General features: G+C 39.2%; 1 protein-coding gene across 1 annotated transcript in view; it reads left to right on the plus strand.

Moving 5' to 3' along the window:
* Nucleotides 1-5813: 5813 nt before the first annotated feature.
* zfhx4 (zinc finger homeobox 4) overlaps nucleotides 5814-22871 on the plus strand; it is a 288103-nt gene continuing 271045 nt past the window's right edge. The window contains exon 1 of the mRNA XM_044175586.1: nucleotides 5814-6092. The gene's annotated coding sequence lies outside the window, so the exon portion shown is untranslated. The remainder of the gene's footprint in view (nucleotides 6093-22871) is intronic.

The raw sequence follows: 22871 nt of genomic DNA on the forward strand, positions 1-22871 counted from the left end.
GCCATAAGTAGTGTTACTGACACTGCTGTGGGAGGAAGGGTTAAGAAATACGCAAATGTTCCCACATTCCCTAACATTTTCCCATGACTTTGATGGAGATGTTCCTTCATCCCCTATTTGCCTGTTTAAACCATTTACTATGGTTCATCATGTTCACCATGGGGATTCCTTTTTGTTTTCATTGCTGCTTCAGTTATGTGATATACATGGTTATTATGTTGATGTTGGCACTCAACTGAACTTGAGTTCTCAGGGCTGAAAAATAGCCTGAAGTGCCAACCAAGATGTTAAATGTTTGCTTAAATCATAATTCTGTCTAAACGTGTTCTGATAGCAACCATAAAAGCGGAACTTTTTGACTCCTCAAAAGCTAGAATAATACATGTGTACTTTTCCAGCCTCAGGCATTTTATCAGCGGTTTGTGGTAGATGCTTGAAAGACAGGATAGTGAGGAGAAACTATTTTAGAATTTAAAGATTACTCATGTGGAGGAAATCTAAGGTGTTCAGTTCATTACTTTAAAAATCAATGTGAAAAGTCTGGCGCAAACAGAGATGTATTGAGAACTAGAGTGACCAAACCCCCAGTAGGCACATATTATTACTTGTTATTTGTTGGGGGGACAACGTGCACTCTAGTTTATGCCAAGCATACAGAGACATCATGAGTGCAGTCTTGTATGCCGCCACTAGGGGCTGCTCATGTATCACCAATAAAAAATGGGCATGTGAGCCACAATGTACCAGAAGGGAAGCCTCTTTCTGAGATTGCAATGGCCTGTGTGTAGGATCCTGTACATCCCCCGATACACACACACATATTTACACACACATATTACATGCATGTCCATGTGCATTACTGTGTGTGTGTTATGCATGTTGCACATGTGTGTCTCTCTCTGAGAGAATTCTGCTTTCTGTTCTTAACCGCACACTTTTGGATAAATGGGCTGCTGTTTGTAGAGAAACCTGATCCTGAGGCCTCTATAGATGGAATCCAGCTTTGGTTTGAACATTTTAATAGAAATCTTTTTTTTACACCTCCTCCCGCTTTTGCTTATTTTTGCTGCTCCCACCAACTCGAGTTTCAGAACAAGAATGATGCTTACCGAGACACATTTGTAACCAGAGAAGTAGGCTTGTTGGATGGACATCCAACCCAAACTGAGCTAGCAAGACTGGTAAACCCCTGCTGATTAAGCCACGCAAGTCTTTGCTGGCACTGTGCCCTTTGGAGGTGGGCAGGTCTGCTTTTTTTTGGACACACATTTTACTTGCTTTACTTGCATGCATGCTTGTGGTGTCAGAGTGACATTTATGCAAAACCTGTATAATTTCTTAATTAAATAAATCCGTAGAATGTTAAAACAAGTCCTTCCCTTTACTCTGTGTTGAGAAGTTTATACAACTGATCCAAGTTTTTTTGTATGACAACTGTGGAGGTGATACACAACCATTTTCCCAGTTTTAATCAGGATTTTGTCGAATAGTAGTTCTCTAGTGCCATGAGTGGGATTTAGTGAATCAGTACAAGATAGTATAATAATTATTTTAATAAGACAGTGCACCATGTACATGCAGATACTGTTTGTTTCTGCAAATACCAGGACTTTCTCACACTCTATTTGTTTTCATATGGGTCACACCCGATCAATTTTATAATGAAATTATTGTAAATAGCTGTGGTCTTTTCAGTCAGACATGGCAGAGACCACAAGTTTTTGTAGATTTTGTAGCTTAAAAAGTACTTTTGGCCCAGTGTAGACCCTCAGAGAATGTCCAAAGTTTGCAAGAGGAAGGACAACATACTCCCCCACCTTCTGAGAATTTGAATACATTGCATACATGCATTTACTGCAGTCATATAGACAGATGTGAACACACACAGACACACACACATGCACATTTATACTAAACCACAGCTCTTAAAACAGCCCTAGTTACAGCCTAGAGAACTCAGCAGTTTAGTGAAACATGATGCCCAGACCATAAAAGTGAGTTTGTGTGTGTGTGTACGTGTGTGTGTGGTTTTGAGTGGTCTCAGCTGTGTGGGACACACTGCAATGACAGCCAATCAGAGCTAATTCAGAATCAGAGTGGTTTTGACGGCTCCATGGTCTACCCAGGGGAACAAAGCAGTTTGTGTGTGTATGTATGTGGGTGTGTGTGTGTGTGCGCACACCTCTCAACCTTACTCTGCACTCCACCTGCTTCTCATTGCCCAAATGGTCTGACAAAATCTGTTTTTTTTTTTATATATTCAGCATTTGTATTCCAAAGATTTTATTCCATAGGCGCAAAATGATAGAAATGTATGAAAGTTATTTGAATTTGAATTGAAAATAATCAAATAAATCAATTAAAAAACTTTGTCTCACTTTTGAGAAGCCTTGCGGCTTATTAAACCTCTTTCTCCTGTTTACAACGCATAAGAGAGTTCAGTTTAAATGTGAAATTTCCCCCTAAAGTTATATCGATCATGACTAGCTGAGTTTAATGTTGTTTAAATAATCCTGAATCCCAGACACGTGCAGAATATTTTTTCACTGAATTAAAGAGACCCTTCCAACCCCTAATATCCTCTTCCATTTATCCCTTTCCCTCCACTCTATTTCTAAAACCAAGCAAAGTTGGTGTTATACCATGCAGTTTTATCCAAAGGCCAACTTGGGAGGTGTTCACACTTGCAGTGTGGTTCATTTAGTCTAAACCTTAGCATAAAATTATATGTGTACATTACACCACAGTACTTACAGTACCCATGGGTAGAAGATATTGGATTGTTTTGTCCCAGTGTTAATAATAGTTATTTTTTATACCCACACTAACATGGTTGCAACCGGTTATCATTTATTTTAGCTCTTTTTAAACTTACATATCAATATTTGTTACTACTAATATTTGTTAGTAATGTGCCTATCCTTTTCATTTTGAACAACTAACAATACATTTGTGATAGATTTAAGATCAAATTGGAGCTTGTTGTGTTCTACACTCGGTCAAAATAACCAGATTTTAGTTTAGGTAAATAAGCCAACAGTTATATAGAAAATAACTCTAACACTGGGTCAAAACAACCCCTTTGTACTTGGTAAGTTCTAGTGTCCATAAGACTCATGCTATCTTACAGAAGCTATGGTCTTACTACAAACAAACCAAGCATTATAAACAGTTCAACAGCTTAAGAGTTATATGAACTGAGAGTTAACTTATTCATTAGACAGCTCTGAAGACATGCCATTCTGTGTTGTCTGTGGTGCATGGGCCTAAATGGGAGAATCCAAATAAAGTCTATTTTGGTGACCTTAAACCAGTCATGCCACATTAGTGGACTCAAAGGCTGTATTTATATTCACTGGTGGTCTGACCAGTAAAGAGCTAGCATAGAAATATTTGGACATGAACATTAGACCTCATCCCTTATAACAATAAAAATGGCCACTTGAAACACAAGGAGAGAGTATATACCACAACTGGGGAAATGACAACTGTTATTAGAGGGTGAATCAGGTAAATATGTCAAGCTTAGGTTTTGAAATCATACAGGTGTCACACATTCATATAAATCAACCCAAAATAATGAAAGCACTTTGGGGTTTACAGTATTAGATCTTTCCCTTAGTTACACAGGGTGCACATTCGAGCAGAGACACAACATCAGGTCTATCTTTGCCATTACCATCTCTACTGGAATTTCAGGTTAAGTGCCTTGCTCAAGAGCAGCATTCTTCCACTCTCCTGCCCAGGTTTTCATAGCCTGTCCAGGTATTTGCTCAAGCAGTTTCCTGGTCACAAGTCTGCCACTCTACCCTTCAGGCTACGACCATTTGCAGTGTTTAAGAGAAAGCTTAGCTGGCAACTTCAGTTCTATAAAAGTTGAAGAAACATCAGCCCTAAGTCACAGGGCTGAAGGCGAAAACCCAGGCAAGGAAAACCGACAAGCACCGTCCTCTGCTACCCTTATCATCCATCTCTCTTGTTTTCTACGTGACGTGAAGCTGGCGTTCTCCCAATAGGCCCTGGGGCAACGTGTCAGTAGCAAGTGGAGAACGAAGGAGAAGCGCTCAATTAGGGCCCATTGACGTATGGTCTTCACACCTAACTATCTTCTTCTCCCATCCCTGATAGGTAGCTCTGTAGAGGCTCACTCTCTCTCACTTGTTCGCTCAGTCACACACTTGCTACCTCGAACACCCACACACTAGCTGTCTCCCTCACTCACACACTCGTTCATTCACTTCCCTCTTCATTAACACAGGTCCTTTCTATCTCAGGTAGATAGACTTCCATGCTCATTTATTCACCTGCCACCATTTTAAAACGTGCCCCCCTCCCCCCCATATTCTCCCCTGCTAAATGAGAATATCTATTCAGCAGCAGTCATTCACTAGAATTTGACATAATAGTTGCTGTTGACCTTATGCCAATAGGTACAAATAACAAGACGTTTTTCTCTTTACAGATTAGATTAAAAGTGCAAAGACAGAACTTGAAGGCAGTCCTAAATATAATAGTAAAAATGAATTGAATTTTGCAAGGATAAATAAATGCTTATGAATGGAAATACCAAATCTGCTCAGGGGAGTTTGTTTTCTAAAATCTAATTTCAGGTGTTGCTACAGTGAAATTAGAAAAACTGCATTGTAAATTAACAGATTAATGCTGCCTCACAGCAAGAAGGTTCTGGCTTTGAAGCCTATGCGGACTGTTTCGTGTGGGGCTCAAGTGGTCTCCTTTCACATTCTTACTTTTGTGTGGGTTTCTTCCTACCCCGAAAAGACATGTGCAGTATTTTAGATATCAGGAATACTCCTGGCACTCCCCTTAAGGCCCTAGCCTCAGAACTGGAGTGGTTCCCAGGCCCTGCCATGTGGTTGCCCATTGCTATTAAATAGTTGGTTAAAGGAAAAGCATCAACGTTTTGGGAAATACGCTTATTTGCTTTCTTGCCAAGAGTTAGAGGAGAAGATTAATACCACTCACATGTTTGTATGCTAAGCATGAAGCTACCACTAGCAGCCAGCTAACTTAACTTGAGCATGATTTCTTGGCCAGAAATAGTCTGGAACATAACCCCCATAAAAGGGTGAATTGTCACTTTTACACTTTGGTTTTTGTACAGCCTAAACAAGCTTTGGAGGTGCCAGTAGGTGAATTTTGTTACCTTTGGACAGAGCCAGGCTGACTGTTTCCCCCTCTTTCTTTGTGCTAAGCTAAGTTAGGAGAATACTGGTGGTAGCTTCATAATTAGCTACCATGCAGACGTGACTTTTCATCTAACTTTCAGCAAGAAAGTGAATAAGCATATTTTCCAAAATGTCAAATTATTCCTTTAAATAGTTAAATTACATTACATGTCCATTTAACAAAAGTAGACTTTAAACTTTACTTATCATAATTGCTAATGTTTTAATTAATTAGCCCCAAGCTAATTAATCAAAATGTATGAATAAAAATTCATAAATACTGCGCAAATTATGAAACACTGAGCGCCTGTCATGGTTGCTCTGCTTGATAGACCATTTTTAAAGCAGACACATTGACTTCACAGCACAAAAAAGCACAAGCATAAGTAATTAGTTAATTGAGGCTGCATTCCTTTCTTCATTCTTCCCTAGCATGATTTACTTGGACATTTAATACCACGCAGCCATGATTAATGTAAAATGTATCTTAAATTACGCTACACATGCGTTTTTTTCTACCACAAACTATAAAGAAAAAAGAAAAAGAAAAGGCTTGTAAGTTTAGTTTTGCCGTGAGGGTAAAGGTCATGCGGGGGTCAGAGTTGGGCCATCTCGACGTTGCTACCTACTGTCATCATGTCATCATGGAGGGTTATAGGAGATATTATAACGTTAGGGGAGCGAAAAAAAGAACACAGCAAGACGAAAAGAAGGAAAATAAAAGGGACAAACGCGAACATTCTAAAACTGTCTGGTTTTGTGATGCTTCAGCTGGTGCCATAAATGTTAGCCTACTAATGCCATATGATTTATGAGTGACAAGCTTCGAAAAGTGGATTTTACCGACTTTACAAGAATATCCTGCTGCGAAAAGTATCCGGAGTAACGTTACATCACTTCTAAAAGGTAAGGAACTCCCTGTCGAAATTATTTTATGGGTTCCATTTGGACTCTTGCTGTGTTGCTAACTAGAAATAGTACCGAGGTGTCGGTGGACAATGTGGACTCTGTGTCAGATGGTGTGTATTGTATTACGTTGTTTGTCAGACTTGCTGTTTTCTTGGCTTGTCATGTCGCTGATTCCCTATTTCTCTCTATGTGGATGTAAACACGCTGGCACGCACTCTCTATTCAGTTGGCTCACTGTGTCTCTGCGTATCTTTCACTCTTTGAAAATGGTTGGTCGAAGGGCCAGGCTGTCATAATACCGTTTTTGACACAGTGTATAGGCTACTCTCTCCTGAAGGATCATTTGATCACATTTGCATTCTTGTGTTGTGCTGTGATGGCTGTTAAGTGCAAGTACAGTGAGCTCCTTTGTCATCTCAGATGCTGTTTCTACTGTATGTGTAAGTGACAGTACTCTTTATCTGTCTCTCTGCTCAGTGACCACTGTTTTTGTGTTGAACTGTAAGCTTTGGCATAGCCTTTTGTTGATCTTTGTGGAATGACATTTTGAACTGTTCGGAGTAGGTGGGAATAATGAGACCACCCTGGTCCCGATCAAGTTTTTCTTCTCCTGATTCTGATAAGTCATGTAATACTGCCCATCTGCTAATATATATGATATTTCTATTTTCCTTCATATTACAGCTGTGGGGTAGCCTACTTCGGGTAGACCTACATTCAAATGAGCAAGGCCAACATGGTGTAGATATGTCTGACAGCTGGTATAGCTCTGTTGTAAAATATAGCCTGCAGCACTGCTTTTTGTTATAGGTTTCCCAGTGTTTTGTGAACTATTATGTATGACTTTGTGTAATATTTATAAAGAAAAAGAGTGTGTGTGAACTGCTAAGGCAGGTCTGGACAGGATTTGGATGGCTTTTCTTCATGACCAGTGTGAATAAAATGTAGAGTTTCAACCAAGTTTTCAAACAACTGCAGCACTTTGGGAAGCTTGATACACCTGCATATTGTTGCAAAAACACTCATGTCCATTGACATGGGCAGCGATAGTACACGTTCTACACTACGCAGCCTCTATTCAGCATTCTATGCTCAAGCACGGTGTAGTACAACTGTTTGTCTTCGTGACGGCTTCACACTTAGTTGTTTCAGTAGTGCTGCTTCACCTGAGACACATGTAGAGAGTGTTTTATCAGGCTGTATTAAGACTCAAAATGGTGCAAACAGCATCTGACGACCATCCATCATCAGTTAAGGTAGACACAGGCAAGTGGGGTAGGTGTTGCTTGTAAATGTGATTTTTGAGAGGAAAACGTGGAAAATAGGGAAGCAGAAAGTAAAATTAAGATACTTTCTAAATGCAAGCGTTATTATAAGTCTGTGACAGTAATGTTTTAAAATTCAAAAGTTTATTGCCTAATTTTAGCAGTCTCATGCAACTGTTAACCTTTTTTCTGACTAAATGAGAAGGTTGTGGTACTGTTTTCTGTACCGTTTTGAACTGAATGGAGGCGTGTGGAAAACCACCAATTCAGATCTCTTCTTTTAAAACATAAAGTTCATGTCACTAAATTTGGGGCCCGGCTCCTTCTTTTTGCTGCCTGTGATGTGTTGCAATAACTCTACAGACTCTACAAGCAAACTCGTAATGCATGTCTGTCTTCCCTTTTGTACTTTACTGTGCTGAATTAATTCCAATAATTAATGGAAAATGTTCAATCAATCTTTGAATTATCTCAGAGCAGAAGAAGAAATGCAAACTCTAGGTCTCTTACCGCCATTACTCCTCCTCTTCTCTCCCTGCGTGTTCTTCTCTCCTTTCCCTACCTCCTTCCTCTTGACATGTGTCACATTTTGGGCTTCTGCTCTCGAGGGATAAATGCCAGATTACATGGTGTAGTATTTTTATCCGTAGTACATTAACCGGCGGAGCTTACAGCATCAAAGCTTGGAGGAGATCATCACACAAGCACGCACACACATGCAAACACACACTCATATGAGAACTGAAACGGAGAGTGTAAAGTGCCTCCTTTGATCTCTACCTCTCTCCTATTCTTAATTACCCCAGTGACACACACATATTCAAACACACACGATGCAAAGATGCCCTAGCCTGTGCCCACACATGCACACAAAGAAATGAATTCATCCTGGGAATCCATGAAATCTAATTCCATGAAAAAAATGGTGAATTAGATGTCAAATGTTCATCTGCCAAAACCTGAACAAAAGCGTCTTGCAGGGTGCGGGATTACACATTACTCATTTGGAAATGATGGCCGTATTCCAACTGCCTTCACTAAATATGCAGAAAATCATACACTGATAGAGCTGTAAGATATCCATAGCACAATGGTAACCATCAGAGGTGTCTTCCCCCAGTTTGTATCAAATTTACATTTGTTTTATGTGTAACATATAATTGACATATAACAAAATCAACTGGTTTTTAGCTTACTATTTTGTGAAGACTGAAAAGAAAACATATCTGAAGTTTCCAAGCAAAACAACAAAATAGCAAAGCAGTGACTGTTGCATGCAATCCATGTAGAAAATGATATGATGGCAACCCCCTTACTCTGCCAATACCCAAACACATCATTACTGTGAAAAATTTCCAACATCACTCATACCCAAAACACAAGCCAGATAGTATTACTCACTTTGTAAATACTCCTGCACTAATATTACTGCTTGTTTTTGTGTATTTGGTTTGAGTAGATACTGAAGAAAATTAGTAAACTTTGTTATATATCAAATTATATTTATTACACAAGACACACGTGTGTCCAATCATTGTCTACATGCATGCATATGTAAACACACAAAACCAGGTTGTGTATGATCTGATTAAGATTGGACAGTCTGGAATCTTACTGAGTTTCAGATTGTTTTAAAGATGGGTACCTCTATCACAAACAGGCCTTTGATGTGTATAGTCTACTCGTCATAAAAGCAATGCTAAATTATCCTGACATGTTTTGCCAGCCACAAACTCACATATATAAACCCGATTAAAGGTGTGATAGCGCTGTATAGTCACAGAGACTGTAGCTTGTGGAGGATAGAAGGATACTAACACTTTGTCTACACAGGAGGCGGAGCATGAGCAGCATGTCAGCAGAGCGGCAGCAGCAGCTTCAGTCCTCCATCTGTGTCTACACAGGATGCGTTCAGGCACAGTATTGAGTTGTGGTTCACCTGTGTTTTGGTAGCTCTCGCAGCCCAATACACAATCACTGGAGTTAAGCGTAAAATGGAAGAAAATAGACTTGAAGCATAAAAACTTGCTTTGGGACACGTTTATGTGTGTATAGCTCAAGTTAACCTCTTAAACTCCACTAGGACACCTATGTCAACGGCGAAGGGGGCTAGATAATGCTCCAAATTTAGGCACAATTTTTGCAAGGGAAAAACTGGCATGGCCATTTTCAGAGAGCATGCAGTATAAATGTGTTATTTTTGCCTATTCTAAAAATGGTGTATTTGGATATTTCTGCATACTGGGGTCCCTAAACAGTATTGGAATTGCATAAATTGGGTATTACTGGAGCCCAATTGTATTCATGTGTGATGATGTTAGCCCCCATAGTAGCCATTTCATTGTAGTGAGACCATTTTTTGAAACTTGACCTGTATAAAATGATTCTTTGTTCTTTTGTGACCTCTAGGATAATCACAGCCTCATGAAACTTACACCACAAACTAGAGACCTAGTGCATTCAGAGGATATATGGCTTTCCTGGGTATATTAACAATAAGGGGGTTTCTGAGCAATTTCCAGAACAGAAGTACTTGCCATTCAATCTCTGAAAAATGCAGTTCTTACAGAAATCTCCAAATGTCAAAAGTTTTTGATACCAAATCACAGCATGAATTTTTCTATGGTGTTCCTCAAGGTCTTGGTGTCTTAATGTGGTATTTTGGATTTTTGACAATTTTTAGCAATCTTCAAGTAATTAAACATGGTTACATTTTGCATCAAATCTGTGTAGCAAATGGTATCAACACAAAAACTGCTGCAACAACTTATGAGACATAATTGAGCATGGGAATAGCCATCATAATGCTCTAAGCCGTTATACACTCTAAACATTTTCAAAATTTAAATAGGTGCCTAACGTTACCCAATGTTTATTACAGATTTCAGACTAGAAAAACTTGACACACTGCTGAGCTGCATCTTAAATCCAAATTAATCTTCAGGTTCCCAGCTTTCAGAAGATGTATACCACTTCTATGTGGATATACTGTTGACTTGCTATCTCCCCCTAAAGATCCCCTGTCGTACCCCCCCCCCCCATAAAAAAGACAAAAATGGGTCTATGGAAGAGAGGAGTGGAGTGGACGGGGTTAAACGGCAGCCGTCAGATGTGTGTGAGACACATGACTGAAAAACGTAACGAAGTTAGAAAATTTAAACAAAAACAGCGGCATTGAGAGGCTAATTTTTCATGTAGAACATTTCTGTGTTTTACGTGGGTATTCAAGGTATACTGGTTTTGTGTTATATTTATGGCATACTTTGGTTCAAATAACTTGCAGTTTGTAACATATCAACTGTATCACCAGACCAAACATTGATAATGGAAGATTATTAAAAATCCCAAATTGCATTCAATATTGAATACATTATGGTTATGGATATGGTAAGGGAAACATTGGATTCATGGTTAAAGTCCATATACACTGACAATACACTAATAGTAAAAAAACAAAAAACAAAAAAAAAACACCCTTATTGTAGGTCTGGGACAGGACATGAACAGGAGCACGCAATTCGAGGATAATTCTCTCTCTCTCTCTCTCTAATTTACAAAAGATCACTCAGCTGAGTACAACTCAACAAAGGGAAAAACCCAAGCTTAGAGCAGTTTAACAAACAAGACGCACAAGTTCGACAAAATGGAGAGGAGAAAAAGACTCTCTCTCCAATGCTTGAAATTGCTCACCAGTTATCAGTTCATCTCATTCATGTACTGAGAGTTTCTCACTACCTCATCGGTTGCCAGCAGGACCTGATGTGGGCCATTCAGCCTGCTGAGAATGCTGCCTTGTTGACCTTTGGGTGCCGTCAACCGATCAATGAGGGGATATTTTGCTCTGTTTCCACCACTGCTGCTAGACGTGTGAAGAGTCTCACCCTACTTCATGAGGCCATTTAGGAGAGCTTTGAGTGGTGGGAAGAGAGTTTGCGCGTGTATATGTGCATGTGGTGCATTGAAGATTGAAGCTGTGTGTTTGTTCATGGTAGGGATAGTTGCTTGTAGGGGAGATATAGCATGAGTGAGTTGTTGAGAGGCTCAATTGGCCCTACAGTACATGTCGTTTAGGTGAAATCAATAAGGATCTATTCATTGTGTGCCTCACTCCAGGCTTGTGTGCCTCATCCAATCACAGGTGGAGATAGGTGTTATTGTGTGTCAGTATGTATGTGTGTATCTCTTTTTACAGGTGGCTAAGTGTGTTCCTGATCAGTTAACCCTTGGAAGGGAACTTTGATCTTCCAGTTTGACCTTTCACCCCTTGAGGTTTACTCCTGTGTCACTTCAGGCCTCACTTGTAGGCTCTAATAATAAATCATGACTCACTGGGCCTCATGCAAGAACATTTTCGTATTCTTATCTTAACTTTCTCTTACCTTTTTTTGTTTTGTTCGGTGGGCTTGTACGAGTGTGCCCCATCAGATTCAGCAAACGCTTCTAACTTCAGATAACAGTGTAAATGACCCACGTAAACATGATGAATGCCTTGTGTGCGTAATTGAGTGTACGTTCATGAGAATTGTAAATTAGCGTAATTAACGCCCCAATAATACCATGTAAAGCTATGCGTCCTGTCAGGAAGTGTTCATTCATGAAAATGACATCGAAGAGTAAAAAGAAGAACTTTTTGAGTTAAGAGATTTGAAGTCCTGCATTTGGAGAGCCACAAAGGAAAGTCTATCATTTTTAACAGCATCAGCAGTGGAATTAAAGGTCCAGTGTGTAACATTAAGGAGGAGCTATTGGCAGAAATGGAATATAATATTTATAAGTATGTTTTCATTAGTGTATAATCACCTGAAAATAAGAATTGTTGCAAAACAGGATTTAGCAAAACACACTAAATACTTCTGCTCCAGAGGGATGGTTTTGCAGTTTAGTGAAGGGTAATTGAGGGGACTTCAAGAGTCAGTTGTCAGAAAAGAACAAAAGTCTTTCTGCTGAATTTAAATTCCAACGTCAGTTTACTCTGTGTCACAAGATTGGTGAGAATTATAGGTTATCCAAGGTTTATGGGAGGGTTTTTAAAAAACCCCAATTTTAGAGTAGAATTCAAATACGTCTAAACTTAAGTGCTGCAGTGGCTTAAAGGTTTTTGTGTTTTGATTACCTTAGAATAAGTAAAGTAATAAAATATACAATCCATTAGGGAAAAACTTAGGTTTGGACAGCAGACTAATTGCACATTGCACCCTCCTACGACAAGTCCTGACCGCTCGTAAATTATGTTCATGCCTAAGAGAAAATTCAAAATCCGAGAAAATTAGTGAATGTGGCAAGTTCTCCTAAATCACTCTTACAAGTCACTTAAGAATGAATCATTCTGTTAATTATTAAAGTTTATATTGGTTGATGGAACCTCAGATTATCTGTTCTGTACCACAGTCAAGTAGTACTAGAGCAATTAGTTGACCAATCAATTAGTTGATCAACAGAAAAGTTTGATAACTATTTCATTCTTAAAGTCATTTATCAAGCAAAAATGCCAAACATTCTCTGGTTCCAGTTTCTCAAATGTAAGGATTTGCTGCTTTTGTCTGTTTTTATATCATTTTAAATTAAATATCTTTGGGTTTGGACTGTTGGACAGACAAAACAAGCAATTCGAAGACATCACCTTTGGCTCTGGGAACCTTTTGTCTTTTAAAAAAAACAATTTTCTGACTAAATTAACCAATTATTTAAAAATATGTCTAGACGTTAATCGATAATAAAGATAACTGTACAGATGCAACTAACAATTAAGTTTAAATACCTATCGATCACATATTTTGAAGGGATACACTTGTAAAAAGGTCTGTTTACTGCTGTTTTCTGTATATGTTTTTTCGTCTTTGGGTAAATGAGAGTCGTTTGAGGTTGAGTGGAGTGTTAATGTCTGTCTCTGTTTCTCTGTGTGGGGTACATACTCCCACCAGGGGTGTTTGACAAGAGATGACTGTGGCTTACCACACACTGAGAGTGCTGCTCTTCTTTAATCTCCCTCCCTCTCTTTCTCTCTGTGTTTTTCTCTCCCCCCTCTTAATTTCTCTCAACCCTGACACGTAAAAGCCTTCCCTCCCATCTTAACCATGGAGCTAATCCTTCAGCAGGTTTTTGGGGGTATCGTGCTGTTTTGGGGCTCTTCTACTGACACAACGGTTTAGTATCATAATGGCTTGCAAACACCTGTCCAATTAGGCTGATTGTGATGCACCTCAAACTACTAGACGGATCCTGCTGTGTGGCACAGAGATTTAGCAAAACACACTAAATACTTCTGCTCCAGAGGGATGGTTTTGCAGTTTTGTGACAAATGTCTTTCTGTAAATCCAGGTTTAGTGAAGGGTAATTGAGGGAACTTCAAGAGTCAGTTGTCAGAAAAGGACAAAAGTCTTTCTGCTGAATTTACATCAGTTTACTCTGTGTCACAAACGTGGAGAGAATTATAGTTTGTCCAAGGTTTATGGGAGGGTTTTTAAAAAAAACATTTTACAGTTGAATTCAAATACGTCTAAACTTAAAAGTGGTGTACTGGCTTAAGGGTTTTTGTGTTTTTATTAAAAAGTGGCAAGAGGAGAGGTGATAAGAAGAGAGTGACATTTTAGACAGCGTATTCTGTAACTCAATTTCAGATTCAGTTCATACATTAGGCTTTTGACAGCCCAGTCAAGCCCAACATTTTATATCCATATTGGCTCAATGTTGTAGTTTTGCTCTTTTAACAACACAGTGCAACTATAAGAATCATGCCTTCTGTCACAATCACCTTTATTCATATTTTCTTAACTCCTTCTCTTGAGGAAAACTTACAAAGGGGTTGTTATTAGATAAATGCAAAGTTGTCATGGTGCAGAGGTGCACAGAAATGGGATATTTAGGGAATGGCATTGGATGGCATTGCATTCAAGGACGGAATGTTCAATAAATCAAGCTGGACTTCTACTCTCTTTACAGAAAACTTAACTCATTAACTGGTCCATCCTTGGCACTATTAATGACCCTATAGTAGTTTTCATTAAAAGCACACCCTCCTCTTGCAATAAAAATTGTACCATGAAATTAAATTGAGATGTTATTCCTACAGGTCAGTCTTAAAACACAGTCTCTCCAAGCTTGAAAGATAAGTGAAACCTCATCATCAGCATACCATCAAGACAAACTGAAGCTGCTCACTACAAGCTACGCTAAAGATCAATATTGCAGCCTGAAATAATCATAGATCAACATTCATGTATGTCTCCTAAATCGATAGGTTAATTACAATGAGCTCAAAAGCCTATTGTAGTCATTTAAAAAAAGCATACAATGCCAATGTAAATATCAGCTGTGGCTGTCTGTTTGACTCTCTGAAGTTTAGCTAGTGCCCATAGTGACTATATCTTAGAAGATGATAGCAATATGAGAGGAGAAATCTACACTTCTCTACTTTATATAAAATTTGCATGTTTCATAAATCTATTGATAGAACTTTTAATTTCATTATCATTTCATATTTCAGGGGTCCACTTGGTTTCTAATGTGAACCACCTGGGACCTGAGTCGGGTCAAGTCCAAATTATATTCATGTGTTGCGTCATAGTCATTGCAGGAGAACAATTTGTTTTCTAGGGTAAAATGACATGTATTGTTACTTTTTGATCGTGGCTGCTTATTAATTGGTGGTGTATCATGCTGTTGCCAGAGTTGGTGTTCTCTCTCTCTCTCTATGGGACTGTTCGGGTTGACCACATTTTGGATTTGGTCTAATTTTACTTGGTTCTATTGGGACTTGGTAGGTTTTCCACGTATTATCTTTGGATTGGGCCAACATTTTTTAAATCTTAAATTTATAGTCTAATTCTCCCTAGCAGTAGATCTAACAAGGTGCAACACAGTGTAGCCAGTATGCAGCTAATCATTGCTATTGGGTCACTTCTATTCTGAAAGTGGAATTTATTAAACTGGCACAGATTAAAAATGTAATAGGCTTAGAGAGCTTTAAAGGAGCTATATGTAAGAATTGAGACTACTCTCCATCTGTTGAATTCATACTATTTAAAAATAAATAAAATAGGGGACAGCATATCACATATCAGGTCATAACTGCTACTAACTGCCGTTAGCTCAGTTAGCTGTGCAGCTAACTTAGCGGTCCTATTAGCTAACTGAGTCCAGATTGGGCACCAGAACCGGAGCCGGATGAGCAGGAAACATAACCGGGATCAGCACCCTCCCAGTGAACACGGCCAGACCGGGACCGTACGCAGCCTCCAAGACCAATAAAGGCCAGATTGACGACAGGGAATACAATACCGAGGTGATTTACAGTGGCTAGGACTAGGACTAGGACTCTGACTCTGACACGGCGGGTCCAGGAGAGGCGTCAAGCAGGAGAGGAGCGAGAGGCAGGTCGTGCATCAGAGAGGCAGGGACAGAGTGTAGAGCCATTTTTCACATCTCACTTGGTGAATTAAGGATTTATTTCGACCACCAGTTGGTAATTGTTGAAACAGTTCAAAGACTAACCAAGACCGTTTTGGTGAGTTTTATTTCGTTTCAGTTGAGTTTGAATGAAGCTCGTTTTACGATGAGTTAACAAGGCAATTTAGCTCGTAATAGCTATACTATTATTGCCTCTCGAGGCAAAAGTGGTTTTACAACAGAGGACGGGCCGGAACGAGGCCGGGGCTAACAGGTTAGCATGCTTATTTCAGTAGATACAGTATCTCTGCAACACAATAGAGAGGTGAAGTCCCTGCCCTTACAGTGTCCCCCATGGGACCTTATTTCTGAAAAAATATGTACGGTAGTCAATGGCGAGAGACAAATCATTTTTTGATTCCATTTGAATTGTGCCATGAATTACACGTATGATGTTTGTCAATTCAAAAGATAATTTTTCAAGTCAAGAAAGTCGCACTTTGTCATAAAACTGTTAAAGTTTAAGACTTAAAATCTGTAATTAGAAAGACTACACACCCAAAAGTTGCGCAGGTGGCGTGACAACTTTCTCTCTCCACAAGCTACCCGACATTGAGCCGACACTGACAACACAATGTGAAGAAGTAACATCATTGACACGTTATGTCAATGACATTACTTCTTCACATTGTGTTGATAAGGTTAGTTCATTTTTTTAATGTTTTAAAATAAAATTCTGGCCAAATCTTACATATTGCCCCTTTTTTAAAGGTATTCACCCAACAGCTGAACTATGTAATGCTATATAAGGTTGGACTTGCCCTTTTAAATGAGCCAAAACACCACTCTCTATCTCATTGTAATCTATTTCCCCCTCCAGCTTCATAAAAATGTTGAGCAGCCTTTCTCTGAGTGACCTGAGCCTTGTTCCCAATTAAACCCTATCGCCCTCAGCACAATTAATGGGGTTTTACCAATCTAGTTATTTCATTAGTGACAGGCTCTTATCTACTAGATGGCTGCTCCACTACACATATTGTAGGCCTACATTTTCTTCATATTTCTTTTTCCTAGCTCCCTCAAAAGCCTTGGATCAAGGCGACAGTTCCCTGCCTTTTGTCCTTTAGTCTGTATGAGTTCACCAAATGTACATTGTGCATATGTACATGTAATACAGGTTTTTTTTTTTGTCTGTGCACATTCAGAAGCTCTGAAGGTTTTAATTGTCTCAGTGTGTGTGTGTGTGTGTGTGTGTGTGTGTGTGTGTGTGTGTGTGTGAGTAATAAATGATGTAGCTGATGTGTGTGCTGCAATAAGTGTGAAGGTGGTGGTGGCAGCCGGCAGGCTCTGGTGCTGGTTTAGGAAGACATCAGTCTCCAGGCCAGGCAGATAATGAAGCACAGTGTAGACGTGTAGACAGATAAGATGACAGACTTATGAACATCTCGCTCTCTCTCTCCATTTTCCATCTCTCTCATTTGCTCACTTGGTCTCTCTCTTTCTCACACTCTTGCTTTCTCTGTCTCTCTCATCACGCACACACACACGTACAGTAGATGCAGGCTGTTTCTCCCTTCCAGCCAAACACACTCGTTTTCTTCCTGAGCGTGATTAGAAGAAAGAGAGAGAGAGCGATATGAATGGAGACATGAAGGGACATGTCATGCTGTTCACAGAGCACTATGTCTGACAGGAACCCTCAGGACATGGCACTCGTTTCAAGTGGGGACCAAATGGAGGTGGCACCAGGCTGTCAGTGCTCTCTAGTTAATTAGAAGACATTGCCGTTCTGGCTCAGAGAGGGCAGCTGGAAATCACAGTCAATTACATCCAGGTTATAACATGAGTTTGGCACCGCAAGTCAGCTTGTCACAGCTTATCTGATGTTGACCATAATGGCTTCATACTATACATTTTACACTCAATGCATGTCTGTCTGCTGCTATCATTGACTGTCTACTGTCTGCTACTGAGTCTACTGCATGAATGATTTTTGATTATGAGAAGTCAGTCAAATCTTTTCTGAAACAGTAAAAAAAAAGAAAAAGAAAATTGTCAAATCTAAAGAACGATTATTTTATACAACATGCACTTCAGTTTTAAATCTTTAATTTCAATAAAATTACAGCTGATCTTGCTTAAAAGCCGGATAGGAGCTGCAATATTTTGGAATGTTTAAAGAACCCACATTGTGAAAAATGTGTTTTGTGCTTTTCGAGGTTTACATTTTGAGAAGACATTTTGAGGTGACCCCCTCAGAACCGTCCTAAGATCCTAAACAGTCATCTTCCAGTCCTGTCTGACACACCTTTTTTATATGTAGTATTCTGTTCAATATAAGAATTCACCCTGAAAACAAACAAAAACTGCACATAACAGAAAGAGAGAAGTATTTCAGAGTTGTTTTTATTACCTTTGTTTGGCCACGTGTGAAAATGGGCATGAAGTCTCACATTTGGCCTTTTCAAACAAGTTCAGGGAAAATGTTTCTACTCTGTATGCAGAATCTTTCAACAACACCATCACCAGCAAACCACTCACTGCCTGATCCCCATCTCTAAACACAAAGGAAAATGCCTGTCAAGTCTAGAAAGAAATCGTGTACCTGCATTTGAAAATCCATTAGGCAAGGTGTAGAAGCTGGAGTAACTGAGAGCAGTGGAAGCAGATGAAAAGGGTGACTCATTTGATGGTGCGGCCGTGTGTTTTGAAGATGGAATATGGTCTCTAACTCGGCCACATGGGTGAAAACAAAAAAGTTTATAGACACACGGTCATGCTTCTGTGTAGGCATGCACAGGTATGAGTGCATGCATATGCTCTTGGTTGTAGATATGGATATGTGCATACACAGATGCATGCACACTGCCCTCTGTGGCTCAGACTTCCTGGTGTTGAAACCAAAAAGCTACAGGAAGGCACGCAAATCACTGCTCGTAGGCAAGAAGAGAAGCGGAGGAGGACAGAAAGGGTAATCAAACGAGAGAGCACTTGAGGAGAAAACGGTAGGCTGTTGTTCTAGTGCTGCTGTCCCCATCTTCGATGAAATGAAGGCCTGTTCTCTCTCCATCATCTTTGCTGCATTCTTCAATCTCCCCATCTTTTAGGCAAACCCAATTACCAAAACCGCTCTAACACTACCTCAGATTGAAAGGAAAGTGCTTATTGTTTTCATGTACCACATTTGCTGCTCTCCCCGTCTCTGTCTCTTTTTCTCTTTCTTTGTGTAAAAACAGAAATATAGGCCCCAGCTTTTTACCATTTGCAATGGCTGAGGAGGGCCTCACTTGTTTGAGATCACTACACTTAATATCCATAAGAAGGACAGGAAATTCTGAGATACCTGGTTTTTAAGTTGGCCTCATCTGGTGTTATTCTCCTCTCAAAACCACTTGAAGCCAAATGAAATCAGTCAGGGAAAGATAAGTGAGGCTTGCAAATGACCAGAGAGACCTTACATCCACTTCTTTAGCTGGAATCGAGACATAGGAATGAATAGGATGAGTCAATTAGTATCAACAACCCGCAATTTTGTGCTCCCACCTTTTTTCTTTTAAAATTGTATCTATTTTTATATATTTTCAACCTTTTTCTTCCAATCTGGTTACCCAGTATGCTATGCATTGCAGTCCGTATCACTGCTAACTCTTAACTACGTGATGTGTTTGTTGAAGGTACTGATACTGAGAACTAAACCACAGGTCTCTGAGGTGGTGATGGGGGGAATTTTCCCCCAGCACCACCTGTGTACCCCGTTGTGTTTTTAAAGTCATAGGCCCTTATGTTCATGTGAAAAGAACCATGAAGGACCTGAGAGATTGAAAACATGCCATTTGGAAGGCTTACATGGTACATGACATATGTTTTTCATACATTTAATATTAAAGGTGGGTTATGCGATTCTAATCCAATACATGTCTTTTTGTCAAATTCAGCTAATATCTCCGCATGGTACGCTAGCTGTCCATTCTGTGTGTGCGCTGAAAAAAAATCCACAACCTAGCTAACATCAGTTACATTGCTGTGTCGTTGTTCGCTGTATATCATGGAATTTGTCATGGTATTGGATTTCTCCAGAATTGAATAACCCCACCTTTTAAGCAAGAGGGGTTAAAAGAATGAATCGAAGATGTACTTGCACCCATTTGATCAAGTTTCTGCTTAGAATATTATAATGTATATACATAGGGACACCTTTTGAGTGTAAATTTACAAGATAGAAGTGTTTCACCTAAAATGTCACTTACATTAACAAAGTTATGCAGTTTACGTGCTACTGCTCTTAATGATAATGATTTGTTTTACTGTAATTTCTGTGGTATTTTCTTAAGATCTGAAATTTTGACTTACAGGTATTGTGTTGATTGGACAATGGAACGACTTGCTGACATTTTAAAATTGGATATGGATAGGTTATTCCAAAGCCTAATGGCAGAGCTGGGTAGAGTAGCCAAAAACTGTACTCAAATAAAAGTGCTGTTACTTTGCAAAAACAAGTACTCAAGTAGAAGTAAAAGTATTTACTGAAAAAATGACTTGAATAGCAAGTAACTTAAAAGTTCTGTAAATGAGATTCTGAACAATAATATAGCAGCAAACTACTATTTGCTGTATAAAGATATAGTGGAGTAATGGCGTCCTGAGCAGAGGATGACGTCTGCCTGTGTTGTTATCACAGCCTCTCTGTGCTTTGTTTACAGCCGCACCGGCCGCGCGTGCGTATTAGTGCTCGCACACCGTTAGCTTGAATATTTACATCATGGCAGAAAGCAGGAGTAGTAGTAATTTTGAAGCATGGTATACTGTGTGTGTATATATTATTAAACGTATTAATACTCTGTCAGCTCAGTGTCGGCACGGTTCTCTGATGTACTGCCTTTAGACCAGCATTCACAACCGGAGCCCGCTGCACTGTGCGCTGTTAATTCGTCTGTAAATATTAGCTGCTAACGCTATACTCCTGCAGTAGCTTCAGCCATTATGCTGCTTTGAACAGAGTCACGTGGAGGCGTGGCTGCGGAAGGATAACAGAGCGCCAGCAGACCTGGGACCAGCTGACCACCTGCCTGTTAACGGAATATGCATGAATGTATAAAATAATAAATAAATAATAGCAGCGCGATGATGAATGTATCTAAATGTAACAGAGTAAAAGTAATGATTTTTCTACAAAATCAATCGAGTAAAAAGTACGCTGCATTAAGACTACTTCGACAAGTACAATTTACTCAAAGTGACTTAAGTACATGTAACGGAGTAAATGTAACTCGTTACTACCCACCTCTGCCTAATGGTCTTAAACCTCTACACAAAGTGTGAACACAAGGGTTGTCACACACACTGAGCTCTAGCACCATTCAGGACATGGCCCTAGAAAAAGATCACCTACTGCATGCAAGATGGAGAGCTGCACGATATGGGAAAAAATCATTTTGCAATTATTTTAACACATATTGCGATTGCGATATAATTCATGATTAGTGGTGATGATCATTTTTGCATCACAATTTTCATTTTCACTGAAAGCTGTTAAAATCATGATGATGTGACATTTGTTGGGGTATGCACCAAACAAACATGTTTTCTTTTTGGATCGAAGTAGAGGGAAGACCTCTACTTTGAAGTTTATTGGAAACCTAGTAGTATTCATTTACCTGAACTGTGTACGATATTAATAATACTTTCCATTAATTAAAAGCTTGCTTTTTGTCAGCTAGTAGGGATTGAGTGTTTTTACCAAAAACCACACAGTGCTGACACGAGGCAGGTCCTCCTACTGATGAACAGGTCTTGCATCATGCTACTGCTGAATTTGTTAAGAATTTGGATGTGTTCATTCCCTTCGGCAGTCCATGAAACACTGTTTTGATATTCTTCCTCTCATTTCATGTTATCATTTGGAACTTTCCTCTTCAGTGGTTCATTGGTCTGCAGTATGGTCTGCTGGCAAAGTAAACACACACACACACACACGTACACACATGCATGCAAATCATATTGGCCTGACTATCTTGTCCTCATCCCAAATACTCAACATCATTTACATTTTGCCCAAACCATATCCACCACAGACATAAAACATCAATTATTATGTTTTTATTATTATGTTATTATATTTTCGTTGCTGTAAGTAATCTATGCTTAAGTGTAAGTGAGCAAGACCTAAGAGACTAAGAACATGAGGGGAAATAGCAAACATAAAATATATATAAAAGATGTGTGATAAGGCCTAAAATAACATAAAAAAAGATTTATGGACATATTTAGGCCACATTAACTGCCTACGCAGCACTCTCCAATGTAAATGCACATTAGCATATATTATGACTTGGTGAGCTATGCAAATAAGCTGCCTTAATTAGGGATAAAAAGTAATCTTTCCCTCTCAAGGAAGTTTTCTCCAGGCAAGTCGAGCACTTGGCTGTCAACAGGGAATTAACTAAACAAAAGCTCTGTTGAAAAGCACGACTTTTCCTCATCTGACTAATTCCCAGTGTTTTCTTAGTTAATGGTGTCATGATTAGTGCCTCACTCAGTGGTCTCAAAGCTCCTCAGCTGTGGACTCAGGCTTTGAACGGCTTCAAACCGCAACTGAAACAGTAAATGTGATTGGACATTTCTGGGTTGGCTAGATGGCATGTTGGATTAGTTGCTGCATTAATTATGCTCTTAGACAATCAACAGCTAAGACTAAGGCTCCACTTTGATACTGAGCTTCATTTCTGCATTGCAGAAAGTATAAGTCTTGCTTAGATATGCGTTGAACCAGAAATATCAGTGTTATTTTTCTTTTTTAAATATAGTACATCTTTTGCATACCAACGAGACATTTGAAACTTGTCATATGACTTATTTCTGTTTATATTTTGGGGAGCACTATTCTTCACACAATTTCTATAATAAGTACACATCAACTTGATGTGATGGTTTGTTTTTTAGATCACAGTTGGTGGGGTAATCAAGTGGACTTAATTTGTGATTCTATATCACTCGACCTTTGGAAGGTAGAGCAAATCTTCAAACAAACAGATTTATATTAATTACCTATTTGTAAGATTTACACTTAAATAATGATAGCATCTGCAGGTATCGCATAAAAATACTGATTTCAAAATCTTGCTTTTCC

Source organism: Siniperca chuatsi, linkage group LG19 (assembly GCF_020085105.1).
Source record: "Siniperca chuatsi isolate FFG_IHB_CAS linkage group LG19, ASM2008510v1, whole genome shotgun sequence".
NCBI lineage: Eukaryota > Metazoa > Chordata > Actinopteri > Centrarchiformes > Sinipercidae > Siniperca > Siniperca chuatsi.